Source organism: Astyanax mexicanus, chromosome 8 (genome assembly GCF_023375975.1).
Source record: "Astyanax mexicanus isolate ESR-SI-001 chromosome 8, AstMex3_surface, whole genome shotgun sequence".
In the NCBI taxonomy this organism is placed as follows: Eukaryota; Metazoa; Chordata; class Actinopteri; order Characiformes; family Acestrorhamphidae; genus Astyanax; species Astyanax mexicanus.
In genome coordinates, this window is record NC_064415.1 from 11,904,492 (window position 1) to 11,913,949 (window position 9,458).

Below are 9,458 nucleotides of genomic sequence, written 5' to 3' on the forward strand. Positions count from 1 at the left end.
TAGTTTGATTCATATTTGTAGATCTGCTAAACCATCAAACTCAAACGTCAAATAACATACCCTATGCTTGTCAATATCTAAGTTGGTCAACCAGCTGGCCAGGCTGTTCTTTCCATTAGTGCTAAAGCGGCTAATCACTACCAGAGACTCTGCTAATTATGGGAACATGGGTTGCTATGAGAACCAGGTCTTGTGACCACAGTGTTTCCTGTGCCGGTGTTGCAGTAGATGAACTCTAACGAAGAGTGTGATGAAGAAAATTCTAGGAATGAGAGGGGGGTAGCCTCTGTGCTAGGCTAAAAGCTACCACTAATCTTTTACCATCTCTTATCACCATCATTTGGTGCCTCAACAACAAACTGGACCTAACACAAACACACATTCGAAGGAAAGTATTGGCTTAATGTATTTATTTACTAGTAAGATTTGGATGTCATACTAAAAGCTAGAATCAAGAATCCAGGTCAGGTCCAGCTTGAACTGTAATCTGAGCTGGTCTTTGATGGTCAAGGTGGTTAGAAAAATGGTCATCCTGGCGAAAACATATCCTATGTTGGTAAACTAGCTGAATAACTATCTCTTGGCCAGCGTAGTATGCTCTTCATCCAGCTTAAAAATGATGATGATCAGATTAATTCATACTGATATCAGATGGTCTAAGCTGGCATTTGATTATTAAGATGGTTAAAAAGCTGATGGTCATCTAGCTGTAAATATATCTTACATTGGTTAGCTAGCTGAATAACCAGCTTTAGGTCAGCGTAGTATACTAGTGTATCTCAAAAAATTAGAATATCATTGAAAAGTTACTTTTGATTTCAGTAATTCAGTTCAAAATGTGAATCTCATATAGTTTATAGATGTATTACACACAGAGTGATCTATTTTAAGCATTTATTTATTTTATTGTAAATGATTATGGCTTACAGCCATTTTCTCAGTCCTGCTGGACAATGAAATCCGCATCTCCATAAAAGCTGTCAGCAGGGGGAAGCATGAAGTGCTGGATTTTTTTCTCTGGAAAACACTGCTCTGACTTTGGACTTAATATATATTGTCGCTGTCCAATGAAAAACAAGTGTCTACAAAACAGCAACTTTACAGGAGAGATAAAACATTCCTAACTTTCAATGGAAGTCAATGTAAAAACTGTTTATTTCAGGTAATTTTTGAGAATTTCTATTGGTCCATTCATTAAGAAATCTTGACACAGTGTAAGAAGAGTGGAGACACACAGTCCAAACTGATTGAGGTCTAGTGTGAAGTTTCCACCAATCAGTGATGGTTTGGAGAGACATGTCATCTGCTGGTGTTGATCCACTGTGTTCTATCAAGTCATACTCTAATTTTTTTAAATGTTGCAATTGATTTTGGTCATGCTTGGTTGGTGATTCTGGTCATGTTGGTTGACCAGTTTGGTCATGCTGATCATATGTGTTGTCTAACTTAGTTGTTAAGTTGATCATGATTGTAGCTAAAACAGCTAAACCATCAAACTCACACAAAAAAAACTTATCCTATTCTGGTCAAGAGCCAAGCTGGTCAATCAGCTGAACTGGCCTGAACAGCTTGAGTTGGCCAGGCTGCTTTCTTAGCAGTGATTCTATGGTTTGCAGCTTCTGTTGTGAGCCATTCGGTAAAGTAAATCAGTCAGTAAACACAAAGCTTATACTTTTTTTTACAAACTGTTTATGAAAGGAAACAGTGTGTTTTATTCTGAGCCAAAATAACAGGGTTATAAGTAGGCTTGTGAAACTGCATCTAACCATTTTATACACCAACCAGAGAAAGTCAGAACTTTCCATTTATACATCAAAGTCATTTTACTCAAATACTCAATGAATGCATTCTTTGGCACTAGTAGTTAGCACTCATTTACTATAACACATCATACTTACATATTGTATATCTTATAATTTTGTGCACATTTACAATGAACATTGTATATCTGCTAGTGATTAGCTGATCCTGAACAAAGCTGATTGCTTTGTTTATATGAATTCTGAGGAGACCAAGAATTTCTATAATTAGTTTTCTAAGATACACTTCTATTTTATTGTCCCAGTTGAAAAACTTACAAATGCCAGATTTAATAGATTATTACTTTGAGTACAGGGAGTGATTTGCAGCTTTCAGATTCAAAGACATTTTGTACATCAAAGCTAGAAAATGACTAAAATTACATCTATTATCTGACAGCTGACCAAAAAGAGCACAACATTATCAAAGCATTTATAGTGAACATTTCATTTGTATTGCACAGATATCACTGAATCCCTAGCTATGCAGTGCTTCTTTACCTTTTTATGAGGGGGTTTTGGATGTGCAGCTTATAACACATAAAAATGCAAAAAGTGTTCTTTCAAAAAAAAAGAAGAAAGAAGAAGAAAGGAATTCAAAGAGGTTAATGGACCATATCACTAATGCCCTTATATACTGCCGTGTTCTTTTTAAGCCAAACCAACACATGAAAAGCCTGATAAATTGAATTACAGAGTGGTACTTTTGAAAACTTGAGCCTTACAGCTGCGAACGTAGCGGAGAGGATTTTGTTCGGCTGTGGCACACAAGGTCCTTATCAAGCACTTAACGAAGAGGAGCCGAACTCCCTTCCTTTGCACACGGCGTCTCCAATTCTAGCCGACTTCCTAAATGGAAAAGCCCCACATCAACAGTGATGTGTAGATGATGGTTTATGCAAGGCTTCTCGCTTCGATTCTCTCTGGACCGAGCTTCTTTCTTCTAATGAAAACGTTCCTGCTGTAACGAGCCGCTGCAGAACTTATAGGGACATGCCGCTGGTCGGCTCTCTTCTTTGGTATTGCCGTGATTTATGGCGCCTATATGTGTCGTGATTGAAGCGTGGGGAGGGCCCTCTGCACGTCTGACGCTAAAATTAGAGACAGACAGCTCCATAACTTCACCTTGAGTGACAACAGATTCATTTTAGTGGCACGCAAATCCAGCTATTTCCTGGCTCGGCTCGGCTCGTTCGGAATCGAGCTGAACCGGTGCTCGGGCCCCTTTAAGGGCTCCTAGGAGAGGGACACTTTGGAAGTCGCGTTCTCAATTCATGTCAAAACCTCACAACTCGAAACAAGTCTCTGAGACGTGCGAATGTGTGCCGGAGCTGAGCGGAGCAAACTGGGGGGTCAGCCACTGAGGAGCTGAATTATCAGACACTGCAAATCTATTTTCCGCATCTCTCTCCCTCTCCCGCTCTGGCTCTCTTTCACTCTTTCTCTCTGTCTTTTTTCTTCCTCCTCTCACTTTCTCTCGCCTTGGCTCCGCTGGGACAGCAACGAACAGCATCTGTTTCCATTTGGCCATGTCTCTGCACAAAGACAGAGGGGAAAAAAAACGATCGCCAGACGCACAACAGACCCTTTTTTCGGTACCTCCGCCCTCCTTCGCCGGCAAGCCAGCCGCTCACTCTCTCCATGGTACAGTACAGACCCTTTCGCTCCCGGCTCTACACAATGTAGCTACGCGGGCACGAAGAAGAAAACAGCAGGAACAAAACCTCTTTTTCAGGCCTTCCTCCATCAAAACCCCGCTCGGAATTGTTAAGGTTGTGGTGGCGAGCGGCACTTTGATGTACAATCAAGTTACAAACATCATTGATCAGGCTGTAATTCTCTTTGTGGCGCCGCTATTAAAGCAGCCAGTCATTCAGTGCCGCAGCCTCTGCAGTGGGACTGCATTTGAATAGGAGGAACTGCACCGGGGTTTGTTCGAGCTTGGCCTTTTGTCCAGGTTCGTGAAAGGGAAGAATTCACATGTGTGATCTCACCCTGACACCGCACCGACTCTCCGCCTGCTCTTCAAATGCAAAGATTAGGCATTCCAGGCAGTGCATTTGCGGTGACATTTCCAGATAGCTTGGCGACATTACGGCCTATTAATGTAGCTCTCCCGACGCAGAAAAAAAAAGTCTAAGTGCAAGTGAGTACTACAGGCACTCCCTAATAGCAGAACAAAGGTCAGAGTTCTGTTACTCAAGAGGTCAGAGGATTAGCCTGTGTGTTGGCTCTGCTGTGCCCCAGTTTACTCTTCTACAGGTTCTACAGTTTCAGAAGCTCTTTAAAATATGTTGCTTTTGTTTGCTTTTGAAAGTATTAGACCAGAAGCTACAGTGCATGCATGAGGTCAGTCATGTGTTGGATACACCTGTTATCTAAGCAACAATTTACTCTTGGATTATTGTTGAAGCAGTAATGTAGAGTAAGTTACTCTAGGTGCTCTAAGTTTCAGGTCACACATATACAACCTTTGGAGTCATAAGTTCAGGAACACCAATAGATCAGGATCAGGTGTGATGGTTGTTGTTTTAGCAGTCCTTTTGTGCAAGTAACTTTAGGCTAAACATTAGATCCAAATATCACAACTCTATAATTCAACAAATTGCCATGGGTTTGGTTTTACCTGTTGTCTTTTGAGGACTTAACAGCAGTTAGGAGTGACCGTTTCTTCACCATATGTTGCATTGAACCTATTGAGCTAGTAAATTTACATAAGGTGCAAATTAAGAGGTCATGACTTGGGTCCACCTGTTGGCTTAGCACCAATTAACTCTTGGGCTGCTGCAACAGTAGTTCTGTAGTGCAAGTTGCTTTAGGCTAAAGTATCAGGATTGATAATTACTATTGAAGAGGTTTTGAGTTTGGTCCTACTTGTTGTGGGCTATGGATTTAACATGGGGTCACACATTCATTTAGCACTTATTTTCTCTTGGGTTTTCGATTTTCAAGGAGTAATTAATCATTGATTGTTTTTGACTAAGGACTTTGCATTCAGGTCCAGAAATTACTCAAGAGGTTAAGGGTTTGGCCTACATGAATTCTTGGGTTCTACTTGTCCAGTAGTGATTTACCATATGTTGCTTTTGAACATGTTAGACAGGAAAACTACAATTCAAGAGGTTATGTTTTGGGGTCAATTATTCAATTTGCACCAATTTACAGTTATTTACTGTAGGTCATATTAGGCTAAAGTATCAAGTCTGATAATTACAACTCTCCTGAGCAGTACATTAGCACATCTTGTTTTAGATAATGTATTAAATCTCTATGAACTAAGACTTAAACATGATATATGTTTGGTCTAATCTATTGCTTTAGAAATGTCCAATTCCCTACCTGTGGTCTACTGTTGATATAACACCAATTACCTCCACTGTTCCAACTATATATTGGTTTTGCAAGTTTCACATATTAACTCTAAGGTCTTTTTTCAAGTAGTAATAGAATGTAAGCCATTTTAGGCTAAAGCATGATTTTTGGTCTTAGCACTAACTTACTCTTCACTCTTGACAACAGTTTACCGCTGGGCACTAATCTTCCAGCAGTCCAGTTCTTCACCATATGTTGCTTTTAAACATGTTAGGCAGGAAAACTACAACTCAAAAAGGTCATGTGTTGAGGTCACCTGTTAGCTTAGCACCAAATTACTCTTAGGCTATTATTCTGTTACGGGACGTTCAGGGAACGGACCCAAGCGCAGAGGAAAAACCTGTGAGAACAGGCTTTAAATTGAAGTGGCTGTATGCCAAAAGAAACAAATATGTTTAAATTGAAAATAACTGTTTATTGTTTTAGTAAAGGAAATGATCAAATGTAACTGATAGAGGGGGATTTGTTGAAGTGATTTTGCACTTGTGGTGTAGCTGCTGGTGGTTGGATTTGAACCAGCAAACTATGGTTTAGCAGCCCAGTGCTCTTCCACCACACCATGGGGGAAACTGCTGAAAACAGAAAATTGCACCCTTAAGAGTGCTAGTAGGGAAAAAAGGCGGGAAAACAAACAAAGGAGACACCACATGGGGTGTGGCTCAAACTAAAAAAGCTTTTCCCAGAAACTCAGACAACTGAAATAAGTGTTTCCTTCTCTTTTTCTTTTATACAAAATAAAAGGGGCGCTAAACAATTCAGCCCCTGAAACTTTTAGGATCTAACAAGCCTTGCTTTTCTTCTTGGCTTTGCTTTGCCTTCCTTTTTATTTGTCTTTAGTCAAGCTTTAGCTTTTCTTTGCTTTTCTTTGCTTTTCTTTGCTTTTCTCTGCTTTTCTTTGCTTTTCTTTGCTTTTCTTTGCTGGCTGGTGCAACCTTACCGGTCGCCTCTCAAAAAAGGTGTGACACAGGCAAGCAGGAAACACAGCCTTAAATACAGGAACCTGCAGGTGAAGCTAATTGGCACTAATTACCCCTGGAACCCAGGGGATGAGTGCCTCGCTGCTGCCGCCTTCTGCTGGCAGCTGATGGTGCAGGTTGAACCCTTACAGGACCCCCCCCCTTAGGGACGGCCCCAGAAGTCCCCAAGCCAGCTGCACGACCCCTGCGGAACTCCCGAATTAGGGCCGGATCCAAGATGTGACGTGCCGGAACCCAAGACCGTTCCTCTGGCCCATACCCTTCCCAGTCAACTAGGTACTGGGTGCCGCCCTGCACCCTACGACAGTCCAGGAGGCGGCGGACTGTATAAGCCGGGAAGCCGTCAATAAGACGAGGTGCAGGGGGTTGAGCTGGAGGGGTCCCCGCACCACAAAGAAATGGCCTAAGGCGAGAGACATGGAACGTGGGATGTATGCGCATTGACGGCGGGAGATGCAATCGATAGGTGACTGGGTTGATGCGTCTCTCTACCTTGAACGGTCCCACAAATCTCGGCGCCAACTTTTTGGACTCCACCCGAAGAGGGAGGTCCTTGGTTGACAGCCACACGCGTTGGCCCGGGCGGAAAGTCGGTGCACCACGCCTTCTGCGGTCAGCCACACGTTTTCTGGCTTCAGTTGTGGTCAGAAGGGATGCACGGGCCTTCTGCCATGCCCTTCGACACCGCCGGACAAAGTGTTTTGCAGCAGGCACCCCAACCTCTCGTTCCTGGTCAGCAAACATGGGTGGTGGGAACCCAAACTGGCACTCAAAGGGTGACATGCCCAGGGACGAGTGCCATAGGGTATTATGGGCATATTCTGCCCAAGGTAGGTGATCTGCCCAAGAAGAGGGGTTGGTGGAGCTCAGACACCGTAGAGTCTTACCCAGGTCCTGATTGACCCTCTCAGTCTGGCCATTAGACTCCGGATGGAAGCCAGAAGAGAGGCTTACTGAGGCTCCCATTAGCTGGCAGAAGGCCTTCCAAAAGCGACTAGTGAACTGAGGTCCTCGGTCGGACACCAGATCGCTAGGCATCCCATGTACCCTGACCACATGCTGAAGAAGGAGTTCCGCTGTCTCCTTGGCTGATGGAAGTTTGGGTAGGGCCACAAACTTGCAAGCTTTGGAGAAGCGGTCTACGAGGACCAGGATGACGGTTTTGCCTCTGGAGGGGGGCAGCCCAGTGACAAAATCCAGGGAGACATGGGACCATGGACGTTTAGGGACAGGCAGGGGATGAAGAAGACCTTGGGGCCGAGACCTAGGAGTTTTGTTACGTGCACACACATCACATGATGCTATGAAGGCACGAACGTCTTTTTCCATGCTCGGCCACCAAAATCGCCTTCTCAGGAATTCCAATGTCCTGGTCACCCCTGGATGCCCTGAAAATGGGGAGGTATGCCCCCAGGAAATTACCTGGTTCCTGACATCTCCGGGAATATAGGTCCTACCAGGTGGCCCACCACCAGGATCTGGCTCACGCTGGAGGGCATCATGTATCACACCTTCTAACTCCCATCTAAGGGGAGCCACGATGCGAGGAGTGGGAATGATGCTCTTCGGAGCAGGGTTGGACTCCGGAGGTGCCCAAAGTCTGGACAGGGCATCTGGCTTGAGGTTCTTGCTCCCTGGCCTATAAGACAGCAGAAAATCAAAGCGGCTAAAAAACAAAGCCCACCGAGCTTGACGGGGGTTTAGCCGCTTTGCCTGCTGGATATAGGCCAGATTTTTGTGATCAGTCCAAACCACAAAGGGATTTTTGGCCCCCTCAAGCCAGTGCCTCCATTCCTCAAGGGCAAGCTTGACCGCAAGAAGCTCCTTATCGCCCACATCATAATTGCGTTCGGCTGGGGTGAGCCGGTGTGAATAGAATGCACAAGGGTGGAGCTTCTTGGAAGGACCCAGGCGTTGGGAGAGTACTGCTCCCACGCCGACATCAGAGGCATCTACCTCGACAACAAACGGCTCCTCAGGATCGGGCAGCTGGAGGACCGGGGGAGAAGTCAGCCGTGCCTTTATGTCCTCAAAGGCCTCTTGAGCCTCAGTGGTCCAACGGAATGGGCCTGGGGTCTTCCGGGTAAGGGCAGTAAGCGGGGCTGCCACAGAACTGAAATCCCGTACAAAGCGCCGGAAAAAGTTGGCAAACCCCAGGAACCGTTGGACCAAGCGGAGAGAGGTAGGACGGGGCCAGTCCACCACAGCCTTTATCTTGGCTGCGTCCATGCGAATGGTGCCACTGGACACCACAAAGCCCAGGAAAGATACAGAGGACACGTGGAAATCTGACTTCTCCAGTTTTACATACAAACGGTTCTCCAGCAGCAGCTGTAGGATCCGCCTGACGTGCCCTATATGCTCCTCAAGGGACTGACTATAAATTAATATGTCGTCGAGGTATACATATGCGAAGTGACCAAGGGCCTCCCTCAACACTTCATTAATAAAGCGCTGGAAGACCGCGGGGGCGTTCATGAGGCCAAAAGGCATCACCCGGTACTCATAATGCCCTGTGGGTGTGATAAACGCTGTCTTCCATTCATCCCCCTGCCTAATGCGTATCAGATTGTAGGCACTGCGCAGGTCTAGTTTGGTAAAAACAGTGGCCTGCTGCAGTGCCTCAAATGCAGAAGACATAAGAGGCAGGGGGTGGCGGTCTTTGATAGTGATTGCGTTGAGGCCCCGATAGTCTATACAGGGGCGAAGTCCCCCATCTTTCTTGCCAACAAAAAAGAAGCTTGCCCCTGCAGGGGAGGACGATGGGCGGATGAAGCCATTCTCCAGTGCCTCTCGAATATAGGCATCTAGGGCTGAACGTTCAGGACTTGACAGCGCAAACAACCGCCCCCGGGGAGGTGTGGTACCTGGGTGGAGGTTAATTGTGCAGTCAAACTCTCTGTGGGGTGGCAAAACATTGGCCTTGTTCTTGCTAAATACCTCCTTGAGGTCCCAGTATTCCCGTGGTACCCCTTTGAGGTCCAGGGTCTCAGTACCCAGGGTAACAGAAACCTTTTGATTAGGCCCCTCATTGCCCAGACAGTGTCCTTTGCACTGTGGGCCCCAGCCATACACTGACCGAGTAGACCAATCAATCCGGGGATTGTGCTGTTCCAGCCAGGGAAACCCCAGGACTAATTGTAGGTGGGGGGCCTGGGTTATGTACAGCACAATGTTCTCACTATGAGAGCCCACCTGCAATGTGATTGGTCCAGTACGGTGAGTGATGTGGCCAGTACCCAGCGATCGGCCATCTATGGCCATGATGGGAAGGGGCCGTTCAAGGGGTTCCACGGGAAGACCCAGGCCA